Source organism: Lepisosteus platostomus, chromosome 4, assembly GCF_059453375.1.
Source record: "Lepisosteus platostomus isolate fLepPlt1 chromosome 4, fLepPlt1.hap1, whole genome shotgun sequence".
NCBI classification, from domain to species: Eukaryota; Metazoa; Chordata; class Actinopteri; order Semionotiformes; family Lepisosteidae; genus Lepisosteus; species Lepisosteus platostomus.
The window spans coordinates 47,518,555-47,533,516 of NC_142614.1; the positions used below are offsets into that span (position 1 = coordinate 47,518,555).

At 38.4% G+C, this 14,962-nt stretch overlaps 1 long non-coding RNA gene across 2 annotated transcripts; it reads left to right on the forward strand.

Annotated features, from left to right (window-relative positions):
- Positions 1 to 1,267: 1,267 nt before the first annotated feature.
- Positions 1,268 to 11,503, forward strand: LOC148673293 (uncharacterized). 2 transcript variants are annotated; one of them, XR_015936184.1, is made up of 4 exons: positions 1,268 to 1,360; positions 9,155 to 9,266; positions 10,828 to 10,930; positions 11,331 to 11,503. It is a non-coding gene; the product is annotated as an uncharacterized LOC148673293 (long non-coding RNA). The 2 variants fall into 2 exon arrangements; XR_015936183.1 differs by lacking the exon at positions 11,331 to 11,503 and having other exon boundaries at positions 10,828 to 11,002.
- Positions 11,504 to 14,962: the final 3,459 nt, after the last annotated feature.

Below are 14,962 nucleotides of genomic sequence, written 5' to 3' on the forward strand. Positions count from 1 at the left end.
TCAGTAAAAACTCATCCCCAGTACTGGAATACGACCATGCCAGCTGAGCTCTTGGTTAAGCTAATTCAAAAGTAGTTGGATACCATCAATGCTCAGTTTTTGAGTTTCACACCTGCCTTCTTTCAAGTAATTGACTGAATGAAGTGACTGGACCTTTTGAGATTAAATTCACATTGCAGTCTACAGTATGATACAATGATTGAAATCACCTGGTTTAAGTCTTTGACAAAGTGGCATCACCAAAATACTAATTAACAGAGCATCGATGGGATTAACCTGCTTTGCCAAAGTGCACTGATTCCCATTATTTGTGTTTGTGCAGTCACCTATTGTGTTGATTCCTGGCTTTTCAATGCATCTGTCCTCTGCTGCTTCTATTTCTTCTCCCCTGTCCCAAACCCTCTCATGGTAAAACAGCAGCTTCTTCTGATCTCGCCATCAAGCTAGAGAGTAAGATTGTTCCTCTTTAGAGACTGATACTTACTGATCGGTCTATTAAAGCAATGCTTCTCAACCCTGCTTCTGGAGTGTCTTACTTTTCCTTCTGGCTGATCTCTAAATGATTGAGGCTGAATGATTCTTTTTATTTGGTGATTTGACCTTTTCAACCTGTTTCTACTTTTAAACTTTGGTTTCAAAGACTCTGCTATGGCCATGTTATGCAAACAAAAACAACTGACAAATAAAATTCCACCTACTCTGCCCTCAGTTTTCTTATTAAGTGGTAGTTGCCTTATTTGTGTCTAAGCATCTCTTAACAGGAGAAAAAATGATGGTATGATGTTAAAAACATTTTTTTACGGTAGATTTCTGGCAACCACAGCTGCCAATTTCTTACCGTAAATTTTACAGGATGTTTTTTACAGTGCATCGACGAGAATACAGAGGTTTAAAAAAAGAGAATAAGCTCAGTGATAGTTTTATGTGGAGGCTGTGAACACTTTCACATGTCGTGGTCTTTAAAATGCATTTGGTTCTGCGTTTCCCTTCCAAAGATATGGACAGAAGAATATTCTAGCGTGGTCAACAAATGGCTTAAAGACGACAGTGAAGGCTGTGGAAACAGCCACATGTATTTTGTACGCACACAAGTGTTTTCATAACTTTAGGAGTTATCGTGAAAAGTCAACAGTCGTGCCAATTGTAATCGCTTTTATTTTTAAAGACATTTTAGAAAAGTGTCATCTATGTGACCCAGTGGTGAAGAGCGGCCTGTTCTGCCAAATCCACTAGATGGCGCTACCTCTTAGCTCGCGGTTCCTGTCAGTTGAGTTCAGCGTTCTGCGCATGGGCAGTAGGGACTAAGAGGCAGTGAGCGACCGTTAAAAAGAACCCGAAATGACTCCAGAGAGTTGTAACGGTAAATACGGTGTTGTTTCCCTATTTGCACCCTAAATGAGTATAAAGGGGTATTTCATAGGATTGAGACAAGATTAGCAAGAGGGGTATTAGATTTTAACGGAGTAAACTGCCAGTTTTTAGACAACTTCTCGGGCTAGGGATATCTGTTTATTGATTTGTAAGTAATGGGTTTCACATGCTCCTTGTATTTTCTGTTCCTTCATTCTTTACAGAGACTTATGTTTAGCACCGTTTGTTAAGTGTACGCAATTGTGAGTCTTATACTAATTATTGTCGTAATGTAGTTCTCGGTGAGGTGACCTGCCTATTTCTGTAATGTCATTTCTTTCTTTTTTTGTTGTTCAGTGTAGATGCGTTTCTGTAACGGGCAGATGGAATGTAAAAAACTGTCAAACTAAACATGTTTTCTTTGTTTTCCCCTCTGCGTGAAAGAACCACTGCCGTATTTTGTGTATATAAAAATATCGTTATATGTCATTTCTTTTATTTTTATTTTTTAAAACTAAGAACAGATCTGACCACATACTCACCTAGAAAAAAAGAACCCCCAAATTATATTTGTGTCCTGTGCTAATTATTCTTTGCCAGGCTACGTCTATACAAAAAAGTTGCATTTAATACCACTCGATATTAATATATTTACAGAGGTAAGCTTTCGGATCGTGTCGTTTCTTTTTTTAAAAGACAAACGCAAGATTTTTTCAAATAGCTCCACACATTTTCTCATATGCACGTATTCTCCAATATCATCACAACAAAACCATAAAGTTTATTCCACAGATATGACACTATTGTGCAATAAACCAATAAATTAAAGAACTAGCAGAACCCCAATAAAAACACCCGGCCAGCACAACATGTTAATATCATACCTTTTTACCAACAAAACCGCAAAAGCAAAAAACAGCAAAAATATATATATATCCCATTTTTTTTACCTTATTCTGAAGCATGATGTATATCCAAAATAACCCAGACTATCTTATCTCCAAACCTGGAGGCTATTGAACGTTATTGACTTTGTAGTAAATGTGTGAAGAAGGACCGCGAAAAATAAGGCGATCTGATTGGTAAAAAGCGCTGTCAGTCATTGTATTTTCAGCCATTCAGAGGCCTTAGGGGGTAAGACTTCCCCTAGAAGCCTCAGGCTTCATTCCGCCTGCCTATTAGCTGTCAATCATTGACTCAGAAGGGCTAATCAATCAGTTTTTTATCAGTGTCTTCTCAGTGCTCCTTTTTTACAAACTGGAAGTGAACTCTGAGGTTTTCTTCATTACATAACAGCAGATAAAGGCTCTTTAGCAGTGTCTAATGTTTTTTATTCTTATTATTTTCAATATGTTTATGTTTTTTTATTATAGGCCTGAAATTTAATTCCAGGTACAGTCTTCTCAAAACATGATGTCGAATTTTTTCTTATTGATCAATTTGTCCCAGATTTTTATCCAAGCTAGTAGTCACCCAGAACAAGGTTTTCAAATCATCCCCAGGGCGCTGACAGGCCTAGAATTGAAAATTCTGACCTCTGAATACCAACAAAAAAAAACATTTTTGCCTACTGTTTTTGTTTTTGTTTTTTCATATGTTTGTCTGCAGAGTGGACACATTAAGAAATATAAGAGATTTGTTCACACTCAAAGCCAAGGGGGTTGTTTTCAATTTAAGACCCGAAACCAGGCTCTTGCTATGTTCTGCTGCAGAGATATAACAAATGTTTAAGGGGGAGGAAATTCCAGGCAGAAATTGGCTAAATGTGTCAATGGTTAGAACTGGTTCAGATCAAAGATCAAGCACAGATCAAACAGCAGGATCTCACACACTGGGACTGATCTGTGATCTGTGATGTGGTTGAGTGTGAATTGTGGTTCTCTAGCAGGCACAGTCTGTGCTGTGCTGAAAAAAAACCATTGAACAACTCTTAAGCATAGTGTAGTTTTTGTTAACAAGTTTATCAGTGAAAAGGCCACGGGCATTTTTCCTCCCACCTATGTTCTCAGAGTAGAATAGAATTTATTATTAGCACAATTTATTACAGTGCTAAATTTAATATTATTGATTACTAATAGTTTATGCTAACACCTAACTTTCTTAACGCAAGAAATACTGCTCAATACGGCCGTATATCACTATAGGAAGCATAACACCGTAGCCTCCAATTACCCAGACCACAAAACAAACAAATAAATGTTAAATGAAACGTCAAAAGAAAACTGAGGACATAAAGAAAGGGTTTCAGAAATCAAACAAAGCTTTATTCCTTTTGCCCAAATCGGGAGACATTAGAGGCTTGCCACACCCGGACTGTTACAGTAACACATTAGCAAGTTAAAGCAATTACGTTGAAAAGCCGGGTGTAATAATTGTTTTCTTCCTTGATGTTCTGATCTGCAAGGCAGTTTTTTCCGCAGCGAATGTGGATTCCGTCTGGCATTGCCAGATTGTGAAAAATAAAAGTATTTTATGAAACACACGTTTGCGATTTTAATCAAGATGGGGGTAAGGGAGTCTTCTCTATGACACTCTCCCGTATAAAATTAACGTGAAACAAAACAAAAACTAAAAATAAGATACAGGTACAATCGCCAGACATTCACAGCATGTAAATGTTTTATGATATGTCTATGTTAGGAATGTCTGTCGATTGTATCTTATTTTGAGTTTTTGGTCAGACCACAGCCAGGACCCGCCGGGCCCCACAGCCCCATCTGCACACACCCCCACAAACCCACCCGCACACACCCCTTCTCCTGCACCTCACCGTGCCCGGCCACCACTGCGTCACACCACACAGACGGTGTGACGTGAAAGATGGTGACGTCACCGTGCAGGCGAGCAGACACACTCTCTAGTCAGGCGTACAGTATGTGTTAAATATATTTAGATCTTTGAATTAATATTATTATTGATTTCTTTAGCCTCACAGCATTGTCCAATAATACGCTTCTTGTGTCTAATTTTTAGTTAAGCAGGATTTGAGCTACAGACCATAAAAAAACAGGATTCACTTTTTTCACATATTGATGAGAACGATATCGGTAACAGTCTGAAACTATCCATTGTTGTTAATAAATGACTTAGATTCGAACATGTTGTGATATTTAGAAATATAAAAAAGTCAATAGAGTGTCCATAATATTGCTATTTTCGTTTTTCAAGGTAATGTTTGATAAAAGAAAACTCATTGCGATAGCTGGGTTATTTTGCTTATAAGTCAGGCACTTAAACCATCACGCTACTGAGACAGTCACATAACAAGTGGTGAAACAGCCATACACATCAATAGATATGTGTATATACTACTGTGCTACAGTACATGAATATAATTATATTGTTAATAATTTTTTTATATATGCGATTCCATATTATATTCCCTATTAATCAAATTCTAAAAGTATGCTTCTGTTTACTCTGGTATCGAGCGTATTCACAGAAAAGCTTAAAACTATCACTTTTCTCACAAAGTACTGAATACTGTATAAACGTACAGTAACATGGTCAGAAGGAGCAAGGAGCAAGTAAAAACGTTTCCAAAATAACCACATGTAAGACTTTGATTCTTAAAATGTTTAGGGAGAAATGGAATACTGGTGTGCATTTTTTCTTTCAAATACCAAGACCATCCATATACAGTACAGTTTACATACAGTAATATTTTTGTTCCTAAATTAATATCTTTAATGAGCATGTGAAAGGCATGGTGAATCGGAGATTCTCAAGAATTACTTTGTATGATTGGAAACAAATGTGTGATTGGATCAATGAAATGCTGTGGCGTTATTTTTTGTCAAAGAAAACAATAGTCTTTAGATTTACAAAGAATGTGGACCAGGGTAATACTTTGAGTTTACAGCTTGTCCAAGGTCATTCATTATTAATACTATGAGTAATATCTTCTGTAAAGACTTTGATGGCGAAAGCTCAAACGCTGTACATGAGAGGTTGAGCTTTATTAGCTCCACCTGGCGGTAATTCCGGACACTAATATCTTACTTGCGGTATTATACGATAACCCGTGTTATTCTGGGACACTCCCACCACGTTTTACCGCAATATAATCCGCTCGTTTTGAATGGCTGCATCTGTAGGAATATAGTTCTTTGAGTGTAATATTGTGAAAAGCCTTTGAGAAATATTTGAACCCTAACCCTAACTAACAAAACCCCAAGCTAGGTATCCCTTCCTAGAGCACCGCATTGGATCCCAATCCTCCGCAGTCAGCCCCAGCGTGACACTAGGGTTAGGGTTTTATTCCCATACAATGTAGACAGTTTTTGATGGCATGGCTGTGTTTTAGGGCTGAAAGCATACTTAGGAATACAGTTCTTTCAATGTTTTCTAAACATTTTTTTCCTGACCTATATGGCTGCATACAGTGCTTTGCCCCAAAAGGGAATGGTGTCTGAATTGCCCGACAATCAGCAGTTCAATTAACCTGTTTTAACTTTCAAACTCTTGCCATGGGCTTTAAAATCACAGGCATGTTAACAAATAAAGCCAAAATGTATTAGTTGTTTCTTTTAGGCCACGTAAGCATTAACTTACATTGATTACACTAAGGGGTGGAACGGGCAGTACGGGAATAATTACGATGGTGGAGCATCGATAGTGTTACGCCAAAATAACAGATTTGCACCTTTTTTTAATCAAGAAGAAATACAAAAAAGAAAAAATCTCCCACTCCTCCTCACTGAAACATTCATCGCAGTGGCAGCTCCTCCACCTTCTTCATCTCAAAACGCGACTCTAACTCCACAAAAAAGATGAACGAGGTCGGATCTTGTAATTGGAATTGCATTTTCCAAATTCCCAGCTTGCAAATTTATTTTAATTTGTATTAATTTTGTATTAGATCGCGTCTTATGTAGGTCACGTTCTCAATCTGTAAAGCGCCACGCAGCAATCAAAGTCTCATCTCTGAACTCACAATTGCATTATTACTGAGAGAGTGACGCATTGCTCAAGGGGTTAAATTGATCGTAGTTTCTCAAATGTTATTACTTTAGCTAAAAAAAACATGCATGGCAGCGACAGAGTTTTATTTTTGTGTGGTTACTGCGCATCTGCAACCTTGCAACCTGGTAAAGGTCAGGCGAAGTCTATTTTCTAAATTAGATTCCGGTTTTCTACACTGTGTAACCAAAGTGGTAAAAAATACTGTTTTTTACATTGGGTGTCAGCAGAAATCTCTGTCGATTTTCCATTAAGACCAGCTTCAGTAAAACATCATGCAAACGGTGCCCTTTTAAGTGCTCCCATTTTACTATCCTGAAAGCAGCTAATTCGTTTGATAAAAATCGATGTGTATATCAATAAAGATGTTAATTTGTTCAGTTCAAGATTTGTAAAAACTCGTGTGAGGGCATGGGGGAGTAGCGACGCTTTCCAGCACGTGGTGAACCGATGCGACCGCCTGTAAGAGATGGAAGTCGCAAGCGCATCATTGTCCGAGGATCAAAGCAACAGAAACGTTTTTTTCAAGCAAAGCAGTATCTTCGTTCATATTTTTATAAATTGAAATACAAACATATCCAAAAACGATAACGAGTAAAGAGTGGGGTGTGAATTCGAGCACTGGTCTTGTTACTTTTGGATGTGTGCTTACTTCATTCACTTGCAGTGGCTTTCTAGTAGTCTCACCTTGTAGTCTGTTTTCAGATCTGACCTTAAGACCCTGGCAGTCACATACAGTAGATCTTATGATGTATTCTGTATATTGTCTTCTGTATATTGATTTATTTGGTGAAATTATCTCTCGTGAATGTGCACTTTCCTAAGAAAACAATGTCTTCTGAAAACTGCTATGTAAAATAAAGATTAATAATTGAGAATCTCTTTAAAAAAAATAAAACTGCAGACTAAATTTGTAACTTGCACAGTTCTTTAAATCAGGAGTGTCAGACTCAATTTCTGGAGGGCCTTGAGTCTTCTAATGTTTGTTCCACATGTTCTCTCAGTTATATGCTATATACATTATACTGTTAATGCAGCTTCACAGTTATCATCACTTCCGTTCAAATCGTCATTATTTAATCACACTGATTCGGCCTTTTTGTTTTTATTGGAATTTCTGAAATATTTCGACATATACTGTTTTTCCACCATTTCTAGCTCAAATACATACTCAAAAATCTTGAAATTAAGATGCCAGTATTAGACAAGTCCAAAGCGGTTCATGGAGGAAATAGAAACATATCCTATATCCTATACAAATTGATCATGCTAGTGATTCCAATACTTATTTTTGATAGATTTTTAATGCCTTGGTATACATATCACATGGGCAATATCAATCGCCAGACAGGATTGTACTATAGGCATCTGGGTGTTTATGTTGATTCTTTAATGGTCAAATTAGAACAATAAAATTACAAACAGAATGTTTGGGTACACCGTATAACATGAAGTGTGTAGCTTACTCCCTTCAGCATTGAGACTATACATAAGGTTTACAACACTAGTAAAATCGCATTTATAATACTGCATTCATTTTTATTCACCATACCTCTAAAATTACATTAGGTAATTAAATGTTCACACTTTTAAAGTTCAGTGGATTGGTGAATTCATAAAAATGAAAAAAGAAAAAACCAACCAAAAACAAAAGTAGTGAGAGATATTCCAGTTTATAAAAAACCAAGGAGTGTAGATGGGGTCAACCATTTTTTTGTAGCAAAAGAGCCGCAACTTGAAACTAAAAGAGAATTAATTCTTGAAAAATGCCGTGGTATTGATGCTTCAATAAAATGGCTGGGCTGCTTGTTACTTTGGAGAGCTGTGGGTGCTTTCAACAGGATTCCTAGTTAGGTGTCTTAAGGCCCAATCTGGGCTCCTTGAAGTAGCAGCTAGAAATGGGATCTATATACAGTTAGGGGTGGCTTCTCTTTGTTCTTCAGATTACAATCTGTATGTTTCATGTTGTTTTATAATCATCAAGGAGTTGACTTGAATTAACACTCCTCTTTTATAAACATGCTGCCTTTAAACTCTACAATTACCAATCAGCAAATAGACAATGTTAGCAGTAAGTACAGCCCCCTATTACTGTGTCTCCAGTTGTAAATTATAGAATAGAACTGCCTCCTTAGAGTGTGCTGCATTTTGGTTTATAAAATCATTAAGAAGAGATTCAGGAAATTCCATACAGGTCTGATTGTTTGTAATCCCATATTTTTCATGTTTGATTTATACATTCCATTACATCTATCAATATGCGATGTTGACGTTGTAATGCTTGAGTTGAGTACTGATAACACATCACAACACTTTGAGGAGTTTTGATTGAGTGCCAGTTTCAGTACTCGTCATTTATAATGAAGTAAATCAGAATAGTTTGTAATGAAAACTGTGTTAAGTAAGTAGACTGGAACCAGTGATCTCTCTGTCCGAATTTTGACATTTTATTGAAATAAAGAGAAGTTTACTGTTTGGACTCTGTGGAAGAAAAGGATATTGCATAAGTTTCTACTGTTCTGCATGCAGTCCTTAGGTTCATGTTCTCCAAAGAAAAGAAAGTGGGATTGATGAGCCCAAGACCTCTACTTAAATTAAATAGAAATGATCACTATATCAGCTAACTGTCAACATGTTTACTAAAAATGATCTACAGATTTAAATGTCTCTTGCAGTCTTTCTACTTAAAATATGTAAGGATATTATTAAGGTTCAATTACAGTACATGGAAGATATGGAAATTAGCAAAACGTGCATTTACTACAAAAACTATGCCAGTTTTCTTGAAATCAAACATTAAGCATTAACAAGCACTGAGAACTTCATTGTTCCTGCCTCTCAGATGGACAGAGATCCCTGGTCTCCCCAACCGAGTGGCTCCTCTGAGAAAGACCTGCAGTTCACTAGAACAATGAATATAAGTCAGGAAAATGCAAAACGTGCCAAACACTTTGGTAAGTACCTGATTTATGCTTCCTAGACTTTTAATTTCAAGATGATTGATGAGTTGAGATCTGTAGTTATCACTGTGTGTACAGTCTGTTTTGAATTCTTTAGCTAATTCTGAACCCAGAGAAAAAAGAGTAATTTAGGTTCACAATTACTCCACCAAAATCATTCCAAACATTTCTGACCATGGTGTGGTAAAGGAAAGTGAAGTACATTTCCCTCCTTGTGTGAGGAAAAAGACATGTGCTCCTGGTAGGGAGTAGTCTGTGTCAGTAACATGCAGTATGTTGGCAGGGCTTGAGGAGATGAAGTGGGCTGTGTGTGTGCAGTGCTACAGTATATGTATGAAACACCAGGCACATTGAGAGCTCCTGCACGATTAGCAGTTGCTATACAAAAAGATTTTCTGCTGTCCCTGTCAGAGCTGAGGACATGATCAAGATAAATTGGAATCAGGACTTTATTAACAGAGCTTTGATGGGATTAACCTGCTTTGCCAAAGTGCACTGATTCCCATTATTGGTGTTTGTGTGGTCACCTATTGTGTTGATTCCTGGCTTTTCAATGCATCTGTCCTCTTCTGCTTCTATTTCTTCTTCCCTGTCCCAAACCCTCTCATGGCAAAACAGCAGCTAGTTCTGATCTTGCCATCAAGCTAGAGAGTAAGAATATTCCTCTTCAGAGACTAATATTTACTGATCGGTCTATTAAAGTAATGCTTCTCAACCCTGCTTCTGGAGTGTCTTTTACTTTTCCTTCTGTCTGATCTCTAAATTATTGAGGCTGAATTATTCTTTTTATTTGGTGATTTGACCTCTTCAACCTGTTTCTACTTTTAGACTTTGGTTTCAAAGACTCTGCTATGGACATGTTATGCAACAAAAAGCCTGACAAATAAAATTCCACCTACTCTGCCCTCAGTTTTCTTATTAAGTGGTAGTTGTCTTATTTGTCTCTTAGCATCTCTTAACAGGAGACAAAATGATGGTATGATGTTAATTAGTATTTGGTGATGCCACTTTGTCAAAGACTTAAACCAGGTGATTTCAATCATTGTATCATACTGTAGACTGCAATGTGAATTTAATCTCAAAAGGTCCAATCACTTCATTCAGTCCATTACTTGAAAGAAGGCAGGTGTGAAACTCAAAAACTGAGCATTGATGGTATCCAACTACTTTTGAATTAGCTTAATCAAGAGCTCAGCTGGCACAGTGGTATTCCAGTGCTGGGGATGAGTTTTTACTGAGTTAAAATCTGTAGAAACTTCAGTAGAATTTTCCTGGGTTCTTCCATAGTTTAGTTCCAAATAACTGATCAAGTCTGCATTGGGATATACAGTTATTAGGAATAACTATATGTAGATTGCTCTTGCACTGGGGATCCTAGATAAGTGTGTAGATCTGATGGGCAGCATGGTGGTACAGTGATGAGCATTGCTGTCTTGGTGTCTCACTTCCTGGTGTGCTATCTGCAACACTAAATTAAATAAAGTGGTTAGAAAATAAATGTGATCTAGTTGCTTTTATAATTTTTTAGGAATGCCTTTCCTACTTTGTCCTTCAGGTGAAGCCCGTGAGAATTGCCCTGTGCTAACTAAAGCCACGCTTGTGCGTTCTCGCTATTTCTCCAATGGAATCAAACCTGTGCCGCCGAATGCCCAACCCAGGTCTGTCCATAACACACGGCCCTCAGAAATGTACACATTCAGAGCAATTAAAATGCTGCCCTTACAGCTCAAGACGGTTGTGGCTTTCATAAACAGTGCACTGAAGCTCGTTTCCAAACTTGTAACTTTGTTTTTGCTTACTGCCACACAGGTAGCCTCCTACTTTTATGAACATCTTTTCTGTTTTTTTGTGGGGCTGGAGTGGAGAGTGTTGATAAAGATAGGTTGTTGTTCAAGCTGGCATCTTTTGTGGTTTTATGTGCTTCAAAGCAGGATTGTGAACTTGGCAAGGGAGTGAACAGAGTTGACAACACTGCTCGAACTCTGTAAAGATGACAGAGCAGTGTTTATTATTTTTTCACTTTTCTCCACTGTGTCTCCATTTGTGTCTTGTCTGCAGGTCCAATAACTCCCCTCCTTTAGTAGCAAGACCTCGCTTGGCTGGAGTCCCCTCCAGAAGGCTGATGGCTGCTTCCAGAGTGGAGGACAGCCCCAACCAAGGTGCTGACAGCTGGAGCTGCTGGCCTGTCATTTGTTTGAATGAGTTTGCTTGTGTGTATGAGTGTGTGCTGAGAAACCATCCGTGAAACTAGGCAAAACTGAAAGTAACCTAGTAGCTCTAGGTTTGAACAGTACAGCACAGTAGAGATTGAAACTTCCTGTCTGCTGGGACTCAGTTAGAGTTATAGAGATAAAGAGGATAAAGACCTTGCCGATTATTCTTCTCAGTCTGTTTTTGCATTTGCCCTCCTTGTGTTGAGGTTGCTGTGTGTGTCAGTGCGTCTGCTACTGTGGGCTTTGGTGTTGTGAGATTGGTGAAAAGGGTGACAGTTCTGAAGGGTGTTGAGAAATTTTGACCTTGTTTTGTAGGGGTGACCTCAGATGTGAGTGTAGCGGGACAACGACTGACCCATTCTAATGGGCCTGGTGAGCCTGAGGAGGACAGGCTGATAGTGGTGTCCCCACCTGCTGCCAGACCCCCTGGCTGTGTGCCCCGCAGAGTTTCCAGAATCCCCACATGTGAGTTGGCTGCACCATTGGTTAAGATGTCACTAATGATAATAGGGACTGGTACCAGAGTTACATGCAAAACCTCAGTGGTAACAAAAACTCTCTAATGGCCTGTGAAGAGGGATTTATTACAGACTTGACACTATTCCTTTCTAACATCCCACCTTCATAACTGTACAAAATGAAAATAAACTTACCTTTTTATTCGTAATACAGGATTCTCCAGCATCAGGGAAAAAAAAATTGTATTACTGTATACTTGGTTCTGCTCTGTCTTTTTAAACTGCCTTGCATCAAGAAAAGGCTCTTCTGCTGCTGCTGATGTGGTAAAAACATTATGTTTCTAACATTCGTTTTCTTGAATGTTTTAAGGAGTCCTTTGGTAAAAGTTTAGAGGATAGTAAGACTGGCCTTGGGGATCATTGTATTGTTTTATTGATTTTGAGGATCGTTTTGATTTTGGTGAGTTATTAATGGGCAACAGTATGTTGGCAGGGCTTGAGGAGATGAAGTGGGCTGTGCGTGTGCAGTGCTACAGTATATGTATGAAACACCAGGCACATTGAGAGCTCCTGCACGATTAGCAGTTGCTATACAAAAAGATTTTCTTCTGTCCCTGTCAGAGCTGAGGACATGATCAAGATAAATTGGAATCAGGACTATATTAACTCCATAGACATCTTCATAATAAACAGTAAATCAAACTTGGGAGTAAAAGTAGAAACGATAAAGGAAGTGCATCTAAAACCATGAAGTAAAGAACAAGCTACAGTACTTCAGCGTTGCTGAAGCTGATAGCCTGCAACAAATATTTGGATTAGATCCTTGTATCATTTAGGTGCAATCTACAAAATGAGCTCTTCACATTGGGAGACCTTATGTTCTTAATTTTTTAACTTAAAAATAACAGAACATCGAGTTAACTTCATACACTGTCTTAAGAGGCAGAAATTAGGTCTAGAAATAACTACAGCATTACAATACATACAGTACAGAAAGAGTGGAGAAATAAATGCAGTGGTATTGCTGTACTTGCATTTAGTTTCCGTGATGTGCTTGAACAAGTACTGAGCCAACATTCTAAGGCATATGAGCCACAGGCAATACATAAAGAATGGAGAAGCAAGGTCAATTATGATTTCAAAATAACGACTTTATTAAGCACTTGAAACCACCAAGAAACAGCAGAGAATAGTTTAAACACAAATAACGCAAGTTCTGTCTCTTTCTGATGTCTTCACTGTGATGTTTCATTCTTCACCATTAAGTCTCTTCTTCCCCTTGGAAGTCTAACAGACACAAAGGTGGGAGAGTTGGTAAAGGTGGAAGTTGGCACCAGGATAGACAGACGGGCTGGGTGATCATGTGCATGAAGCATACAGAATACAATACATCCATCAATCAGTCAAGCAACATCACTGGGAGCCTCAAGCTCCAGCCCACCTGCATTTAATTAAGGGTGTACCAGAACAGGCCTGCCACAGTACTTTCATTTTTCATCTTTCACACAATTCAGTAATGACTAATTCATTCACTGATTATGAATAACATACATTGACAAAAATAAAGTAGTTTTTAATTAGTGAGTGATACCTTTAAATACATTGGAAGCTAAACATATTCCAAATTAGTTTTTTTGTGCTTAGTACTATAAATGTAAAAAGAATAACCTAAATAATGCATTGGTAGAAAGGTATTACAATATTTAATATCTATAATCTATAAGTTTCTAGAGCACATACTACATGTAATATTCATTTTAACAAAATAAACAGTCTGACTATTAATGATGTATATTGTCCCCTATTAAGTGTTTGTGAATGTAGATTGTGATTTTAGACATTTTAGACCTACATTTTCAATTTAAAGGAAATGAAATGTTTCTGTTTTAAAATTAGAGCTGTACTGTAAAATACAGGACCGCAGACCACAGACAGTACCTTTTGCTCAAAGTCGGTGCTTCAGGGAAGACAGCAACCGCTGTCCAAAGTGTCTGAAATGACAAATCTTTGCATGAGACTCATTGCACTATGGAGTTGCAAAGCTGGCTCCTTGAAGGAAATCACCATCTTACCCATCTTGGAAAAACGCGAGGTTGTACCTGGTTTCCTGAGAGTCGTCTTGTGCCAGCCGAGTGGCAGCAGGCAGGATGCAGTTGGTGATGTCCCTGGGGAGGTTACGTGCACCCATCCTCTCCACCAGGTCTGCCAGGTGATGTGCCATACACGCCCTCACTCTGGAGTTTAGGTGTATTGTATATTACTGAGCTGTTACTTTGACTGAAACCATATCAGCTTGTGACCTAACCATTGCCAATGAGGACCTCATTTTCCAGTGCTTAACCAGATTTCTTTTAAAATGATAAAAGTTTGTATTTCACCGTCTAATGTTGTTTTTACATTTTTGTTAAGTATTTTAGCATTGTATGGCAGCATGGTGGCGCAGTGGTTAGCATTGCTGCCACGCAGTGTCCAATGGGTTCAATTTTGGACGTAGGGTGCTATCTGCTTGTGTGTTCTCATGTGTTTCTGGTGTGAGTGTGCACGTGTCTGTGTCCAAGGTTTGGCCGGATTTACATCCGCTGTTTGCAGAAATAGGCTCCAGCTACCCTGTGACCCTGAACTGGAGAAAGTGGTTAGAAAATGAATGGATATTAGCATTGTAGTAAATATTCTTTGTTACATGCTTTGATTTCAAGCTCCATGAAACGTAAATGACCCTTCATAGCTCCTGGAGTCAGACCCAAAGATTCTGGGTATTATTCTATTCTGTATATTTCTGCCCTCACCTCAGACCTCCATTCAGCAGTGTGTTGATTGCACGAGCAGGGGTACAGCTCTGCACCATGCAGTCTAGTGTGCTGTCTACGCCTTGTCGGATGAAGGTGTTGGATTCTCCGGCTTTGTGCAGCAGCACCTTAACTGTGTTGCTCAGTTTCGGGTCCATCCCTCTCTGCAGGTAGGTGAACATGTCTCCCAGACACATCACTGCCATCCTAGACACAACTGATCGCAAGTTCTT